This window comes from Pholcus phalangioides, unplaced genomic scaffold, assembly GCF_987345545.1.
Source record: "Pholcus phalangioides strain wild (caught in Gottingen) unplaced genomic scaffold, Ppha-v1.0 ptg000017l_1, whole genome shotgun sequence".
NCBI classification, from domain to species: Eukaryota; Metazoa; Arthropoda; class Arachnida; order Araneae; family Pholcidae; genus Pholcus; species Pholcus phalangioides.
In genome coordinates, this window is record NW_028301610.1 from 20807993 (window position 1) to 20826050 (window position 18058).

The 18058-nt window shown below is 35.5% G+C and overlaps 1 pseudogene across 1 annotated transcript; it reads left to right on the forward strand.

Moving 5' to 3' along the window:
• The first annotated feature begins 987 nt into the window (after positions 1-987).
• On the forward strand, positions 988-10416 carry LOC149072525 (uncharacterized; annotated as a pseudogene). Its single transcript, XR_016194526.1, has 5 exons — positions 988-1241; positions 1586-1873; positions 2032-2192; positions 3985-4980; positions 9559-10416. The product of XR_016194526.1 is annotated as an uncharacterized LOC149072525 (transcript).
• Positions 10417-18058: the final 7642 nt, after the last annotated feature.

The following is an 18058-nucleotide window of genomic DNA, read 5'->3' on the forward strand; positions in this document are numbered from 1 at the left end:
CCAGTTGTTATCATTAGCAGCAATTGGTTAACGCCCCGGAAGACCAGATGTTTTAGGCCATCAAAAACTGAAAAATTACAATAAAGCTCTGATTTCCGGCAAGGAGCCGGATGAATATTGGAAAATCATAATACTAAACAGAATCCTCTATGAAACAGGTAGCCATCTCACTTCATGTAACATTGGGATTTACAACTGAAGATCAAGTTCAATTTTAATGGGGAAAAAATTTTGTTTTAACCAAACTTTGAAGCTAGAAAACTTTAGGTTCTTGCTTTAAAAACGGTTTTTAAAATTCTTGTGAAATTTATGTATTTTGTAGTCATAAATTTTGAGAGGCAATGTCAGTAAACCTTTATATGGATCTTCCAGCATCAACAGTCATAAACTTGGTACAGTGAAATAGTGTCGGGGCCTTGTTATACAATTTGTGTTATCAAGGCTGGGAAGATCTCGGGTCACCATGAGGACTAAAAAATTCTTTATGCAGTGAATAAATTACAGGCTGAGAGCAAACCAAAATATTTTTAACTTATAACAACATATCCGCAAACATGTAAGAGGGTCACTATGCCCTGAAAAATTCAAAAGCATTACTTTTGACCTTTTTTGATAAAATTGTTCTGGCACATAGATTTTTTATAAAGATTTGTCCAGCCCTGTGTGGTATATATTGCCCCCCTCATGCCCGAATGTGAAAATTCTTTTTATTTATCAGCTGGTTGGATACCTTATTTTGCTTGAACTACAAATGTGTCCCTATTGAAATCCATGAAACATTTTAGGAAAATAACTTCCATAGATGAGTCTACCATACATGAGTAGAGCAAACATTCTAACGCCATTTCCTACATTCTTTTTCTTTCCAAGGACATAGCACATTTGTGCTGGCATAAGGGGGATGATATATTCAAGTGTAATGTTTAATGTTCTATGATGCTGCATATTTCTTTTAATACTTTACCTTGTCAACAAGTAGGTCTTGTCTCTAATAGATGACCTGCTGAAAGCCAGAAAAAGAGCCAAAGAAGCTGAATATGAAACTGACGTTGCAAGCACAGAGATAGAGGATGATGATTGTCGCAGGCCTCGAAAACGTAAACCAGTAATTCTCAGTAGCAGTGAAAGTGATGATGAGAATGCGAGAAATACAATTGCTCTACCTAAACCAAGGCCAGTTATTGAATATTTGAAGCCTGAGCAAGAGAAATTATTGAATGAGAATAATAGTTTCCTAACAGGTAGGATATACAAGTAGAACAAGCAATTTTTTTCCATGGTTTTTACTGCAGTTTTTTCCACCACAGCAAGAAATTTGCCAACTCTGCCCTTTGCCACATTAGTCTGGAGTCTACTGTATTTTTCATGGATCAGGTTCTGATATGAAGATAACATTAGGAGGAGTGTTTATCCCAGTTCTGGGAAATGGGATAAAAAGATAACCATGCTATATTTGAATTATTATAGGGCTTGAGTAGGCCTCCAAGCTTTGCACTTTTCGTTTGCTTAATCACATTTTATTGTAAGTTTCTCATCTAAATTCTCTAGTAATTAGCTTTAATTGAATTGTTTTTTCCATCTGTAGAATTGGAGATAGAAGCAAGTCAGTATCTCAATACTCCTAAGACCTCATCTACTCCTGTTCGTCCACAAACTAATGATAAGATTTTAAGTATACTCGTGGAAATCTGAGAACAGAATAACCAGCTTCTACAATGCATGAAACAACTGAACAAAAACATGATGCTGGAATTGTCACAGATTCCTGTAGATTTGCCCATTTCTCTTCTTCTTACCACACAAGATGAGATGTTTTTCCCACAAGATGAGATGATTGAAAGAGTTTCTGCAAGATAACAATTTTTTCAATTTGGTAAGTGTATCTTGATAATTAATCATTGCATGCTTACTGTGATTTTTATGAAACTGAAATGGGCTTAGAACCAGAATATTCAAAGGAAGTTATAAATGCAAGTTTGTCACATGGAATTGGTCCTTTCTGATTACAATTTCAATAAATATGCTTTCCAGTGCCAGTACCTGCCTTCCAGAGTGGGCAAAGGGGTTGTGCGAGCAGTGAATGACTCATTACGGGATTTATTGACTGATCGGTTGGCGTGTGAATACAACATTTAAAGGAAGAAACAGCAAAATTGCATTTGAATCCACATCGCTGTGCACTGTTTTGTTACGTAAGTTTTTAATATCATGTATCTGGTATTTCAGTAAAAAAAAATTGGTATTTACAGTAAAAGTTACTCTTCTCGCGTATGGATCATTCTTATGAAATTGAAAAAAAGGTAACGAAAAATTGTCAACCAAAGCTGATATATGCAAAGATGTTTGTTTAAATTCATGGTGAAAATATAGCATTTCGCCTGTTTCAGCATTTGACTTTATATTTATGCTTCTCAATCAAAATTTTTAATCTATTTTCATTGCTCATTTTCAATTTGACCAAGCACTGATACTCAAAACAATTTTTTTTTTGTCGAACACATTTTTACGTGTTTCTTACTTTTTCCCATCAATTTAATGGGGACGACAGATTTTTAATTTTAGTTTTGCTGAAGCAAGAGAGGCGCTCTTAAAGCAGTGTCTTCATATTAAAACGTTACTTCTTGATGTTGTATATGCCATAGAATCAGGTTTTCTTAAACTTTTATCGCTTTCAACTTATGGTAAAACCTTTCATTTTGTTACATAATGCCAGGAGAAAGATTTTCATGTTTTGCAACATTAAAAAAAAGTATGTAAAAAATGTGTACTTATATATCAGAAATAATAGAAGACTGAACTAAACTGTGTGGTGAAGTGAAAATTATTTTCAATTAAGCAGACTTAGTAATCTGGCCATCTAGTAATCCAGCATTTTTAGGTTGGTTTCATTGATCCCATTGAAGAGGAAAACATGTTAATGCATGTCAGTGCACAAAAGTTTATGTTAATTTAATGCGCTTCTTCAATTAACTACTAGTAATCTGGCATGTGTCCGAGTGGCATGGTGGTAAGATGCTTGTCTACCATCGTGAAGATTGTTGTCAGGGTCCCGGGTTCGAACCCAAGGGAGGATATCGATAAGATATTTTCCCTAACGAACTCGGGGCGACCACCGATAGACAGCGCCTTCGCTTCCATCCTATCTCACTAATGGCAGTAAATTGCAATATTGCGATATGGCCAGAGTTGGTGTTTGGTGAAGTAGTAATTTGGCACACCCTGGTGGTCTGATATGTGCCGGGTTAGCGAGAGTCTGCTGTGTATATACACACATTTCAAAAAAGTAGCCAGGATTAATAAAAAATACTTGCCTCTTTTTTCATGAATAAGTTGAGGTGACTCAACGGTAAATGTATCTTGTGATAGTGATGTACGTGTGGCGAACTTTTGCACCTGCTTCTTGCTTGCACTTGGCTAATCCAGCAAGTAACAAAGGACGAAAGAAGACAAAACTGTTTTGAGACCAGACTGTCGCATGAACCGACTCTGTATTATATTTTAAGCGTTTAACATTCATGCAAAAAAATTAATTGAATTAAAAATTCAACTTTAAAGATCCTGGAAAAGCAGGTGCAAAAGTTCGCCACACGTACATCACTATCACAAGATACGTGTTGTACCATTGAGTCACCTCAAAGTTAAATTTGTTAAATTGTTATTGCTATTTAAGGAAACACAATGGCAATATTTTCTCTACCTTTTCTGCATAATTTTTTTTTTTTTATGAAAGTTTCTGAACCGCTTCATGTAAAATGAAACATTCAGTGAAAAATAAAAGAGCCTATGTTTTCAGAGCATGGGGTGTTCTTTCAGTCAAGTCTTTTAGCATCAAATTGAACAGCCTGGACATTCTAGTAGCTTGTACAAGATATTTTTCATGAGAGAGAAATCATTATTTTGTTTAGTTATCTATTTATATTTAAAATTTATTGTAATTCTACATATTCAAGTGAACATTTTTTTTCTTGTACCACTATTTTGCAGGAGCTGTGAAAAAAGCCACAGGCGATTCTGATGTAACAATAAAGAATTATATAAAAATTTGATTAAAACATGCGCTACAGCAGCAATCGAAGTTGTTGAAAAACAACTGTGAATTTTTGAGATAGCTGTAGTTCGTTTGCAACATGCCGAAAGAAGGAATTATCAGTAAGAGACAAACGAAAAGAAGAGTCAACAAAGTAATTGATAGATTTTTGAAAAATCACAGTCAAGAAAATGAATTTAAAAATAATCAAGATCAATCTAGAGAAGAGACTTGCAATGATGGTGAAGTTAATCCAGTGATAAACACAATTTTGAAAATCGAAGTAAGTATTTAAGTGGTAATTGTTTTTAGTGATTCTTGCACAGCACCAAAACATGCAGAAGAAATTATGAGACACAAAGAGCCCAGTGATGAGCTTCTTCAGTGTGGCCTTAAGAAGTGGACTGTCAAATATAAAATTCCTGGTGTAGCAATAACCGAATTGCTGACACTTCTTTCTCCATATCATCCTAATCCGATTAAAACAAGTTGATCTCTGTTAGGTACCCCCCTAATGTGTGCCCTAGACACAGAAAAATTAGATAATGGTGAGTTTTGCTATTATGGTGAGGAGAAGCGTTTGATTTTATTTTTTTCTAAACATCCCATTGTTCCTTGTGATACCTTGTAATTAATATTCAAAATCGATGGTTTACCACTTTTCAAAAGCTTCAGGGTGTAATTTTGGACTATTTTGATGTCAGTTAATGACTGTTTAATAAACACTTCTGTAGTAGTTGGCATATTTTGTGGCACCTCGAAACCAAAGCCTCTGGAAAAATTTCTAAATCGTCTAGTTTTAGAACTAAAGCATTTGTTTGATGTTGGTTGTAATTTCAAGGGCAGGACCATTGGAATTAAGGTTCATTCTTTTATTTGTGATGCTCCTGCACGTGCATTTTTAAAATGTGTAAAGGGTCATGGGGGATACACTTCATGTGATAAATGCACCTGTAATCAGGGTTGTTTGGTTTAAACCACGTTGGTTTTAACCAAGAGTTTTTTTCAAAAAATCAAATAAAAGTTGCCTAAATATCATTTTTTTCCTTGAAAAATATCATATTGGTTCATTATTAGCCAAAATGTTTCATTTTTACCACATTTTATATCCTTGGGGTACATTCTGATGGTATATCTTTAAATGACATAAGATTTTATAAGTGGTTTTTTTCAAAAAGTCTCATAAAAGTGGCCAGAATACATATATATTTTTCACATGAAGTATCTTAGTCATTTAAAGTTATATATAAAAGCCAAAATTTCTCATTCCTACAACATTTTCTAACCTTTGGCTACATTCTGATGCTCTATCTTTAGCAAATTCATGAATAAGGATTGCATCACACATCTAAATGTAGTGGTGTATTATCTCACAGGGTTTTTTCCCCTTCACAAAGAAGCAGCTACAGTAGTGACACCATGCTAGGGGCAGGTGGTCCTATAATCCAATAAAGACACCAGCTGTCCTTAAAGGACAAAGACTAGTGTACTAGTAGTTACATTACCTCACATACATTTTCATTTTCTTTCCCATAAGAAGTAGCACATCGCACACTTATATCACCCAGTCTTAATATTCAATAGTTGTTTTTTTTATACTTTCACACACACACTGTTAAGCCCAGTTAATCAAGATTCTACTGTACAGTAGTAACAGATTTATGAAAAATAATCAGCTATATACAGGGTGATTATAATTCAAGATTTGATTCCAAAACTATACAATAAGTACTGATCAGAATGACTTGAAAATTTGCATGGATACTCCTGAAGCAATGGAAGTTTCTTTCGCAAAAGAAAAAAGTGCAAAATGTGCAAGTAGACGATGCTGTACTTGGCCAGCAGCATAATCTATTTTGTGCAACCACATCATTTCGGCACTTCCACAGCATCAGTGTGTGGATAGAACTTCTATCAAGATGCACATTGCAATACCCGCAAAGCAGCTGCTGAAGACCCATTTTGACAGGATGCACCCCTTAACCCTTTTAACTTCTGGCTGTGGGGGTACCTCAAAATGTTATAAACAGTGGTCAGAATAAGTGGTTTAATAAAGCTGAATTGCAAGCACATCCACATTATGACCATGGCATACTCCGATTCCGTTGTTGAACAAGAATTTTTGTGCTTTCAACCTCATAGCCAGAACACGCGGTGGAAAACATATTTAACATTTCTTAAGTAAGTTGTAGTTATTTGTTCAATTACTTCGTTTTTTGTGATGTTTCCATGAATTATGAAATCGTGGAATGCTATAATTAAGGTATCATTTTGCCATGACTGGCTATCGTTTCCATTCTGTGAGCAAATTTCCCACATGTTGGAGGATGTCATTAATTTTACATTTTTAAGTATTTTTTCCCCTATACCAAATAAAATTGATTTTTTTCAGGAATATTCATGTCAATTTTCAAGTCATTCTGACAATCGTTCTTTTTTTACAGTGTTTTGAAATCAGAACCTTAGTTATAATCACCCTGTATATCGTAAATCATTGCTAATTAATCTGCATTATTTATGCTTCATTAAATACATTATATTCACCTAATTTTTATTACTTTTTGCAAAATAGTAATTTCCTAATTAAGCATACTGAAAGTAACTGGAGAAAAACCTTTATATACTGTATGATTAATAATAACATTGAAAGAATTTTCAAACACACAGTAATCCATTGAGTTGAGCAAAAAATAATTAAATTGCAAAAGTGTTGGTTTTTGTTAAAATTTAAGAAATATTTGTTGATTAATTAATATCGGAATAGTGTTAATTACATTAATAACCATTTTATTTTAGTTAATTATTAGAAGTTTGAATGATTTTTCAGAAATTTTATTGTTTTTAATGTTAATACTATTTAAAACAAAAAAACTGGTTTAAACCAAAAAAACTCAGTTTTTTGATTTTTTTTAAAAAAACCGTTGTTTTTACCAACCCTGCCTAAGACACTGGTGACATCAACGATGATGGTGACAATGAGAAATGAAAATGGCGCTAAAATATATAAGGAAAGCATGTAGCTTGAAAAATCTTGTCGCCAATGAAAATTTTTGAGACACACAATCAGTTGGCGACAAAAAATAATTGCCAAATTTGGCACAACCCTGCTTACAAAATCTTAGCTGGGAAGGTCAAACAAAAGACAAGGGAAAAAGTGAAAGCTCTGCTTCACAGTTAAGGCATCGGTGGGATTCGAACCCACGATCTCCCTATAAAAGGGCGCTTTAACCAACTCAGCCACAATACCAACAATGTATGAAGCAGAACAGAAACCTGGTGAGAGCAAGAAAACAAGTACGAGGTCAGAAAAAGCAATGTAAAATTTTGCAAAGTGAGATTAAACAGAAAAAAAGGAAAGATTGAAAAATAAATTAGATGAAGACAAAATAACAAATATGGCCTGAAGCTGACAGTCCCATCAATTTAACTCCCATTAGCATGTAAACTCGAGTTCACATGCACTGACAGGAGCTTGTTGACATTATGAAACAGTAGGCTGCTGCTTTCAACAGCCATTTGACTTTATTTAACCTTTTAACAATCAATGTTCCCGATTATGAACAGCAGTTTCAGAGCCCGTTTACACAAGTTAAGAGATTTAGTAGTTAATTAAATTTAAGGTGGCAAGTTTCTAAAAATTGTCCACACTATAAGTGGATTTAGTAAACGTTGATTAGATGATTTTCATAAAAGGGCCACTGGTGTAAGCACCTAGGTCTACTTAACCAAAAGATATAATCAGGTTTTTCACTAAATCACTTACTGCACATACTCGTGTACAACATAAGCTTTTTTTGTTGACAAAATTGTTAATTTGGAGAGGGGGGGATCCGCTTGTGTACACTGGTCAGTTTTTATAAAGAAAATATCGACCCTCCTCCCCACTTCATCAAACAAATCATAAAGCCATATCACTTCGCATGGCTAGCTTAAAGATCTGCAACATCATTACACTACTTTAAATGGTATTACTAATCAGTAGAGTGATTTTTGTATCTATATTCAAACACTGCAGAACCAATGATGTTAAAACTAAAGCAAAAGAATCGAAAATGTTGTCGGCTTTGATTCCGGGGGGAGGGCGATGGACTTTACAGTCACTATTACATGTGAGCGTCAACTAGCCTTTCAAAGATTATTCAAGGAATTTATGAACCGAATGAATAATTTCAGGAAAAATAAAGAAACAACAAAAAGCAGTACCTTAACGAATCCTGACATCGGCCTAGTGTGCCAGTGGGTTCATGAGGCATGGAATAGTTTTCACCAAAATCATCAAATCCCTTAAAAAGTGTTGTATCAGCAACAAGATGGACAGAACTGAATATCGCGCCCTCCTCTTCAAAAGTTACGACGGCAATAATAGCACAGTCGAAGATGACGACACCACGCTTTATAATGACTCAGCTTCTCCGATGTAGAGCTCGGAAAATCGAAAGGAGAAATGGATTAGAAAGTTTGAATCAGTTTTCATTATAACTTTTATATTAAGCATGAAAATATACAAAGTTTCTTTCCCTCTAAAATGCGCTGATTTTGGGAGTCTACTCATACATTGGTTCTCAATTTATTGTAGTTTTGGTGGTTCTGAAGTGAAGGGACTGGCGTATACACAAGTATATATTGTTACGAAGGGTAGAATTTGAAAAGGCTTGGTTAACGCATGCAAGGTTCGCGTGGCATGCAATTGTGATAATAGAAGAACAAGATTCAAAATGGACTCGGAAAGTAGAACGCGAAGGGAGAAGACGTTCGGAAGGCTGTTCTAGTTTAGCAGCTCATGTAAATAAAAGCGAGTATTTGTTCTCGAATCCTCGTTCGTATGATTGTCTACCCATGTTCAAGACCTCGGCGAAGAACCCTGGAGAGATCCGCGCGACGGGACGGGTCTGGTGAGAAGAGGTTTGACGAGTGACTCGGCGGCGGGACGTAACAAAACTGGTGTCAGAAGTGGGATTCGAACCCACGCCCACATTCGTGGTGAATAGTGTTAATTACATCAGTAAACATTTTATTTTAGTTAATTATTGGAAGTTTGAATGATTTTTCAGAAATTTTATTGTTTTTAATGTTAATACTATTTAAAACAAAAAACCGGTTTCATTAAAATTAGATGCCAAAACAACTGCAGAATAGAATACTCGTTTGCTTTATTTGAAAAATTTTTTTCCTTTCTTTCTTTCAAACCGAGCACAACTTAAGTCTATCACCATTTATGGGTTATCTTAGTGATTTACTACCTAATGAGTTGTGCCGAAAACGTAACTGTGTGTGTACCTAACAGTCTGAGTGCATATGTAGTGTTGTTTGATTTTTCAGTGCTGCCATCTATATTTCAGAAGTGAATGATGTGTTATGATTGAATTACATTTGTACTGTTTGTAGGTCTGTTGCTCTCTATGGCGAGACTTTTTAAAGTGGTGATCGGCTTGCATTCACACCTTGAAAAGTTGGGAACCACAGAAAACCAACTTCAGTCTACCACCACTATGGCAACAGTGGGGTTCGAACCCGGGTCCTCGCGATGTGAGTTCGTCACTATGACTATTCAACCACCATAGCGGCAACATTTTTTCCTGCAGAATTCATAACAAAGCCTAGAGGACTGAATGAAATAGACAGGTGGAAAGCCACAGAGCTACGAACCTTCCTCCTTTATGCTGGCCCTGTGGTTTTGCTTAATTTAGTTCATTCTTCCATATACAAGCATTTTTTATTATTGCATTGTGGTATCAGCATTTTATGTTCTCTACACTCTTGGTGAATTATTCTAGTTTTGCTAATGACTTTCTTAGGGAATTTGTAAGCCACTCTGAAAAGTTATATGGCAAATCATTTTTAGTATATAATGTTCATGTTTTGATTCACCTTGCAGACATAAAAAAATTGGGTGTTTTAGACAATTTCTCAGCTTTTGTATTTGAAAGTTTTCTAGGCAGTTTAAAGAAAAGCATTGAATCTGGCAATAAGCGATTTGAACAAATTTGTCGAAGATTAAATGAATATAACGAACATGGTAAACCTTCTAATCAAATGCAGTCTGATTTATTTGAAATGCAAAATTAAGATAACTTAGGGCCAGTTCCTTGTGATTTTATTGGACATCAATATAAAAAATTGTCATTCCTTAATAAATTCTGTATTTCAATTTTCTCCCTAAGTCCCACTAATTGCTATTGTTTTACTAAAGACAAATCAGTTATTCAGGTTCACAATGTATTGAGGAGAGTTGACAGATTAAGTATTTTAGGTCTACAATATTTAGTAAACAGGAAAATTTCTATATGTATCTCCTCCCATGTTCTAAACTGAATGTTTTTATTTTGAAAGATTTGGCAAATATATATACTGAAGTATCCTTAGAGGATGTTGTTTTCAAATGTGTTCTGCTGCCCTTGAAAGATTATTTTGTAAGCTTACCATTGTTGCACAGTTCATAATCTATTTCGTCCATTGAACCACTGTGTAGAGGTATAATATGCATATTTGACTGAATAAAACATTTTTTTCCCCTTCAAATACTTGTATTTGTCTTTTTAGTTCTATTCCACATGAATAATTTATAACGCGATACGTATTGTGTGTGTGTGGGGGGGGGGGTGCATTATTTACTAATTCGTCATTTAATCATGTCATGAAATGGTGCCCAGATGACGTCTTCAAAATGGACATAATCACCTATTTTATGACGTCAGGAATAAGGCATTTCATGACTTTCACAAAACGTCATTTTTGACGTCAGGCGACTACTTGGGGTATTTGTCAAGCCCTAGTCTAAACCTTATTGAATTCTTGACACTAAATAAAAATTTGTTATGCCAACCACATATTTTTATGAATGTTTACAAATTCTGTTTTGTTAATTATTGATATTTGCATCACTTAATTTGCACTTACCAAAAAGGAAACTATCCGCAATTGTTTGAAACTATGTCATACACATTTTCCCTATATACAGGATCACTTCAAGAGCATCGTGGTCTCCCGTGCAAATGCATTTTTTAGAGCTCTTGATCACAAATACCTAGCATTTTACATACTTAATTTTGAAAACTAACAGGAATGGGTGAGCTTATGCCTTAAGTGGGCAATGTCAAGATAGTCCCCTTGGAATATCTTAGGGCTGCGATCCCATGTTGGGAAACTGGTAAAAATATTTCTTTAGCTAGGATCTATTCATTTACATACACAATATTTTTTTTGGGGGGGGGGGGGGCACACAAACTCTCTAGTCCCACCTCTCTCTACAGCCGTGCGTGCGTGCCTGCCAAAGATCCCAGCACTTGCATACATTATTTTATATTGCAATTTTCCATGCACATGATATTGTATTGGCGAACCATTGGTCCTACAGGCATACTTGCAGTTGGAAAAAATACCCGAACAATGTGCAGTACACAGATAATTCATGTTGCCAGGGGTTGCATAATTATCAAAATAAAAATGTTAACTTTATATATGGACTCCCTGCGTCCTGAAACCCAATTGGAAAGTTGTTTTCCCTTTCTCCAACAAAAAAATTTGTTGCTTAGTGCAATATTCACTGAGATATTTGAAGAAAGTTGGGATAAAAACAGCACTAGATACGGGGAAACCATTTTACTCTCATTTTAACGCTGTTTTTTCCCCAAATTTCCTCATTTTTTCGAATTCGCATATCTCGGTGAATATTGCACTTAGAAACGTGAAATTATTTTAGTTGGCATTGGGAAAGAGCAACAACTTTGGGTTCTTTGGCACACGGGGACGATATAAAAAGGTTTTTTCAATTTTATAACTATACAACCCCTTACAACATAAATGACATCTGAGTTGGACACGTGATTTGGATACTTTTTCTAGTTGAAAGTATGTCTCTAAGACTAATGACTCGTTAGTAAAGTGCCATACGCCCTGTTACCCATGCAGCCTGCATATACATGTAAAAAATAGTTTGAGACGAAATACAACGACTTCCGTTTTAATGAATACCATTATAACGGAAAAAAAAATAGTTTTAACGAAAACTTTTCTAATCCCCTGGATAAGTTTACATAGGAATATAAAAATCTGGAATTTCTTTTGTAATGAAATTTTGTTATTACGAAGTGATTTTTCCTGTCTCTTGGAGTTCATTATTAAGGGGTTTGACTGTATTCCTCCAAAAAAAATCTGACATTCTTACATTAAAGTAATTGAACTTGGGCAATTTGATCTAAAAACAGTTTCTTTTTACTTTTATAAATTTAGGAAGGAAACAAAAAAAAAAGATGGGTAGGAAAAAAGAAAAATGGCCAAGAGGGGCTCTGTTGTGCGCAAATGCCTCGAAATTCCACTTGTGCGCAAGGGGATTCGCGCCTCACTCCCAATTTTATGACAAAATTTGACATTTATGAGACATTTGACTACAGTCACGATTAATTTCTATACATAGCTTTTTCAATATTAAAATATTTCATTTATACGAAGCACAATTTCAATTATTTGACATTTTCATTTTGACTCGAACTCCAAATCTTTGGTATTTAGACATCATTTCCACCTATCAAATCCACACAGTTTTTGCAAATTGTGCACTTGTGGTTAAGTCCCGGTGAGAATTTTTTAAAAGGATGGTCCCCACCCACGCAATAGAATCAAACACGACTTTGAAATCAATGAAGAATTTTTACTCCTTTTTGAGAGCTGGTTTTGGACAAGTGTGTCTAGAATGAAAACATTATAAATCACAGAAAAACCATCTCTAAATCTTGCCTGAAAAGTATATTCCTATCTGAGCAATATACTCTCAAATAAAAGTAAAGGACAGATGAATATATTTTAAGCACTGAACAGAACAAAGACAGTGGATGGAAATTTTTTGGATTGGAGATGCAGCCTTTTTTATGAAGTGGATAGATTAGACTCCAACTCTCAGGTACAGGGATTGTTGTAATCTGGCAACATCAAGTGACTGAATATGCAAATTCTCTTGTATGTATATAAGTTCGATGTTCCGATGTGCTCGATACATCCGTTCTTTAGTCATGTAACCTTTAATCTCTTGTTAATAATATAACCTGTTACGTTTTCATCATGAGTTCTTTGCAAATTACATTGATGAACCCACCCTCTAACATGTGGTGACGGACAACGGGATTATTTTTTCCCACGATGCTGGGGTATTTCGTATTTTAATTTAGTTATTTTAATTAATATTTAAAAATGTTTAAATTTCAACTTTTAGTATGTTGATTAAGACTCAATTGTTAGGTAATTAAAATTGTTTCAAATATGGCTAAAAGTGGCCATTGCTCTGGCTTTGCTTCCATAGGTTTTATCCCAGAATTCAATGTGTCGAAACTGAATTCATTCGAACTGTAGTCTGAGCAGTTGAGATTTTTCTTGGAAGCAAATAATACTGAGACCCGGGAAAGGAAATGTGCCACCCTCTTGACCGTGTGTGGGATGAAGACATTGAGTATTATTCACACCCTTGTTTCTCTGCGGAAAATGTCAGACATGAGTTTTGATGAAATCTTAAAATTTCTAAAAAATCATTTTTGTCCAAAATCATCCGAAATATTTAAGCTTTTCAAATTCCATAAACGTGTGTAAGGAAAAGTGGAATCCTTCAATTCCTATGTAACCGAGTTAAGGAGACTTGCTGAAGATTGTAATTTCGGAGAGACATTATCCGAGCGTTTACATGATCAATTAGTTGGCAGGATCAAAGACGAGGTTTTGGAAAGAGAACTACTTGCCAAGACGACACTGTCGTTAGAAATGGCAGTTTCCATGGCTTTGGTATAGCTGAAACTGCTGCATCTCAATCAAAATTGATCCACTCGCAAACCTCAGGGAACTATGCTGGAGTAATCCTCTTCATATTTGAGAAAAGCAGCAATATATGATATTCGCTCGGATGGATGACACCTTTGAACCACAAAGTCTGCTTCGCTACTACAGTCGTCCGGAGCAATTTTGCTGCCAGTAATAGCCTACTTATACAGTTATAGTGGTAGCTTAAATACACACTGCTCATTTTTCTTGAGCACAAAAAAAGTTATCTTCGTCTTGGCCACAACAGAATTAAATTCTTTAATGAATGTGTCACCCACAAGATTCCCTTTATGCGCCCACCATTGGTAGTGAAAAATGTCACCAAAAAGTGTTTTTAATAATTTAAAGCACGCAGTCATGTAACGCGCTGAGTCTGATACTAGATCCTTTTACTTTCATATTTGGTTTCGTATTATGTTAAGCTGTTAATTATAGTTTGAAAACACATGGAAGAATTAACTATAACATTTTAATTCGAGATTTCCCAGAAAAGTAGTAAAAATTCAAATTTTTACATTTATTCGTCAAAATTGGTAAATTTCGTATTTATAGCGGTTATTTCGTAAATACAAAATTTACTTATCCCTACTTATGAATGCTTACCCCTATCCAATCCCTGCTGTAAATCAGCTACTTTCAAATTTGAAGAGTGGAGGTGTTTATGCAAAAATTGACTTGGCGCAGGCATATCTACAACTCCCTGTAGATCAAAATTCAGCTGATGCTCAAACAATTATAATCCATAAAGAAACACTGAGTAAAAAGACTTCAATACGAAATCAACGTTGCCCCAGGATTATTCCAAAATTTAATCAAAAATTTGGAAGCCATTTTTCCATACTTCAATGACGTTCTAATTAGGGCTACGTCTAGAAAGGAGCTAACTTCAAGACTAGAGCCAGTTCTTGCTCGCTTGAAGGAATACGGTCTAAAAGCCAACAAAAGTAAATATTTTTTTGGGGAGAGTAAGGTGGATTTCTTGGGATACAAAACTGACTCAAAATTCATCCTTCAAAGTCAAAAATTGAGGCAATTTAAGCCTTTCCTGTTCCAAGAAATAAGCCACAGCTCCAAGCATTCTTAGGGCTCATAAATTTTTACAACAATTTCCTCAAAGATAAGGCAACTAAAGCAAAAATTTTACATGGGTTGCTTGACCAAAAAACGAGATGGCAATGGACAAGCGAACAGAAAAAGTGTTTAATACTCTTAATAATTAATCGAGTTCGGATTGGGTGCTTGTTCCATTTGATAAAAAACTGCCCATCGCTTTGGCATGCGATGCTTCACCTTCTGAGATAGGTACGATTTTGAGTCATAAATTGCCAGATGGTTCTGAAGCACCAGTAGCATATGCCTCGAGAACCTTAACTTCCACTGAGCGGAACTATGCTCAAATTGATAAGGAGGCATTAGTCATAATACTCGGAGTAAAAAAGTTTCACACTTCTTATATGGTCATTCATTCACAATAGTTATTGACCATCAGCCCCTTCTGGGAATTTTCAATAAAAACAATCCCACGAAGGAGATCTGAAATGCTCAGGTAAAGTTTGTTTCAACAAAAAATCGTAAGCGTTTAAGAGCAAACCGGGAAAAAATGTTTTTAATGCAGATGCATTGAGCCGAGTGCCAAAAGAAATTGGTAATTGTGAGGTGGAATTGTGTGTGTGGGTGAGACCGCTTCTGTATTTGATTGATTTAGGAACTATCCGATGTTGAAATCAGAGTTAAGTTAAATATTGAAACTTGAAATATAACTCCGTTAATAATATGCTAAATATTTTGGTTTGAAACATGCTGTAGTTATCGATTATTGCTTGATTATTTAACATGGATCCAAGAATCACAGGACTGTAGCATAAATACGCCACAAATTCGGAGCTCAACCTATTTTTCAAATCTCGGGCAATAATTGACAACTTCAAATTGACTTTTTTGTGAAAAATTGAATTTCTTGAATGGAATATGAATGAAGAATTGCAAAGTACTCTTAAAATGCGGGAGTTAATGATGTGTCAATTCAAACGGACCCAGCATGAGTGGGTATAAATATGTCAATTACGAATCCATTTTGTGAGACGCGACTAGTTCTTCCCCCGGTTTTTCCCGCAATTCCCAACAATACGCTGTATTCACCAGTTCAACGTTTTGGAGGGGGAAATTTGATCTTCCCAGGACAGAATAAAGATGTGAGAATTTGTTAAAATAAGACTCGTACTTCCAAATGTACAATGTGCCCAATAGAGTTGAACTGGTCGTGAGCACATTGGAGGGAACAGCGTTGTCCTAGTTGCAGGGCATTAGTAGGTACAAAAGGGAAAGATGGAGACAACAAAATTCCTGGGAAAGATTTAAACAATTGCTACTTCACTTTTTCCTACTATCACACTAGAATAGAATTCGCGAGAGCCTTGTTTTCTAAAAAATATACCACTGGTTCATACTTAGATTTCATCTTGCCAATTGTACGATTTATTTGTTCCAGACTCCGAAAAAATTGAATTGATTATATCACAATTGCCCTATACCGGGAAAATTTACTTGGAAGTGAGACCAGAAATACTTCAACAGTTATTTGTAATGATTGATCAGTTTTCTAGATATAGAGAGACTACAGCATAAGATGCTCCACCACAAACCAGTAATGCAGAGATTCAACCAAAACAGAGCAAATAGGTCTCCATTAGTATTGAGATGTTTCCAGTGTAACCAGACAGGGCATATTTGCCGACAATGCCCCTTAAATCAGGCTCAGGGAAATGTGTAGTCAGATACATAAGAGGGGGAAATATGTCCGATAAGGAGGAGTCCCCCAAATTGATTTTTTTTTCCAGTAGAGAGAGAGCACGTATAAATCACATTTATTTTAAGACCCGTGGTAGACACAGGTGCTGATAGGTCTATCATCAGTTTCCAACTAGCACAACAAGTGGGTTCTTCCCACAATCAAATTAAAGCCTATAGAGGCGCAGATTTTAGGCTGGCCTCTGGTGAGCACTGTCGACCCGTGGGAGTCCTTCAGGCTCAAATAGAAATACATAACAGCATAATTCACACGGAGTTGATAGTGCTCACTAAAGTCCCCTTTGACATTCTAATTGAGAAAGACGTACTTAGTGAAGTAGAGATAATTGTGGACTTCAAAAATCATGCACTTATGGGTAGACTCTTGAGATATAGAGGGAAATTCAATCACCAGAAAATTCAGAGTTCGACCAACAGCAGAAACACGAATTGGCAGAATTATTGAACAAATTTCCTGATCTGTTTAGGGATAAACCCAGAAGAATACGCATAACTGAACACAAGATCATCGCTGAGGGCAAGCCAGTATTTACACAGACCCCCTTTCTCTTCTAACGTGGAAGAAACAACTGGTAGAAGAACAAGTGCAAGAGATGTTGAAAGACGATATAATAAAACCCGCATCTACAAACTAGGGATCTCCATGTTTTTTAGTCAGCAAAAAGTCTGGGGCCTAGAGATTTGTAATTGACTTTAAAAACTGAACAAAATCACAGCATCCGATCGATATCCTATGCTCTGTATCGATATCCTATGCTCTGTATCGATATCCTATGCTCTGTATCGATCAAATTCTTCAGTGAATAGGTGATTCAATGTATGTGCCTACATTTGATCTGGCATCAGGATATTGGCAGGTTCCTGTCAGGCTAGAAGACCGGGACGAGGGCATTTGTTACCGAGTCTGGCATGTACAGATTCAAAGTTATGCCTTTCGGCCTGACCAATCCCCAGCCACGTTCCAACAGATGATGAAAATGGTCTTGGGTCACCTAGTTATTAAATGTACTGACTTCTATATACAGTAAAGATTTTCAGTCACTTCTAAAAAATTTAGAAATTGTTTTCACCTGTCTAAGGGATGCTGGATTAACACCTAAACCCAAAAAATATAGTCTGCATAAACAAACCCTCGAGTATTTGGAACTCAATTTAACCTGAGAGGGTTGGAACGTAAAACCCAGTCAGACTGAAGCAATCCAACAGTTTTTCAAACCAAAAACTGTCAAACAAAGTTTTCTTGGACTGTGTAGTTGGTATCGACAATTTGTTCCACATTTCCGAGATATCGCTCATCCACTCAATCCATCTTATGCCATTTAAAGATATAATATCAAAATATACCCCGAGAATATAAAATTTAATAAAAATGAAAAATTTTGGACAATAATGAACGAATATGATATTTTTCAAGAAAAAATG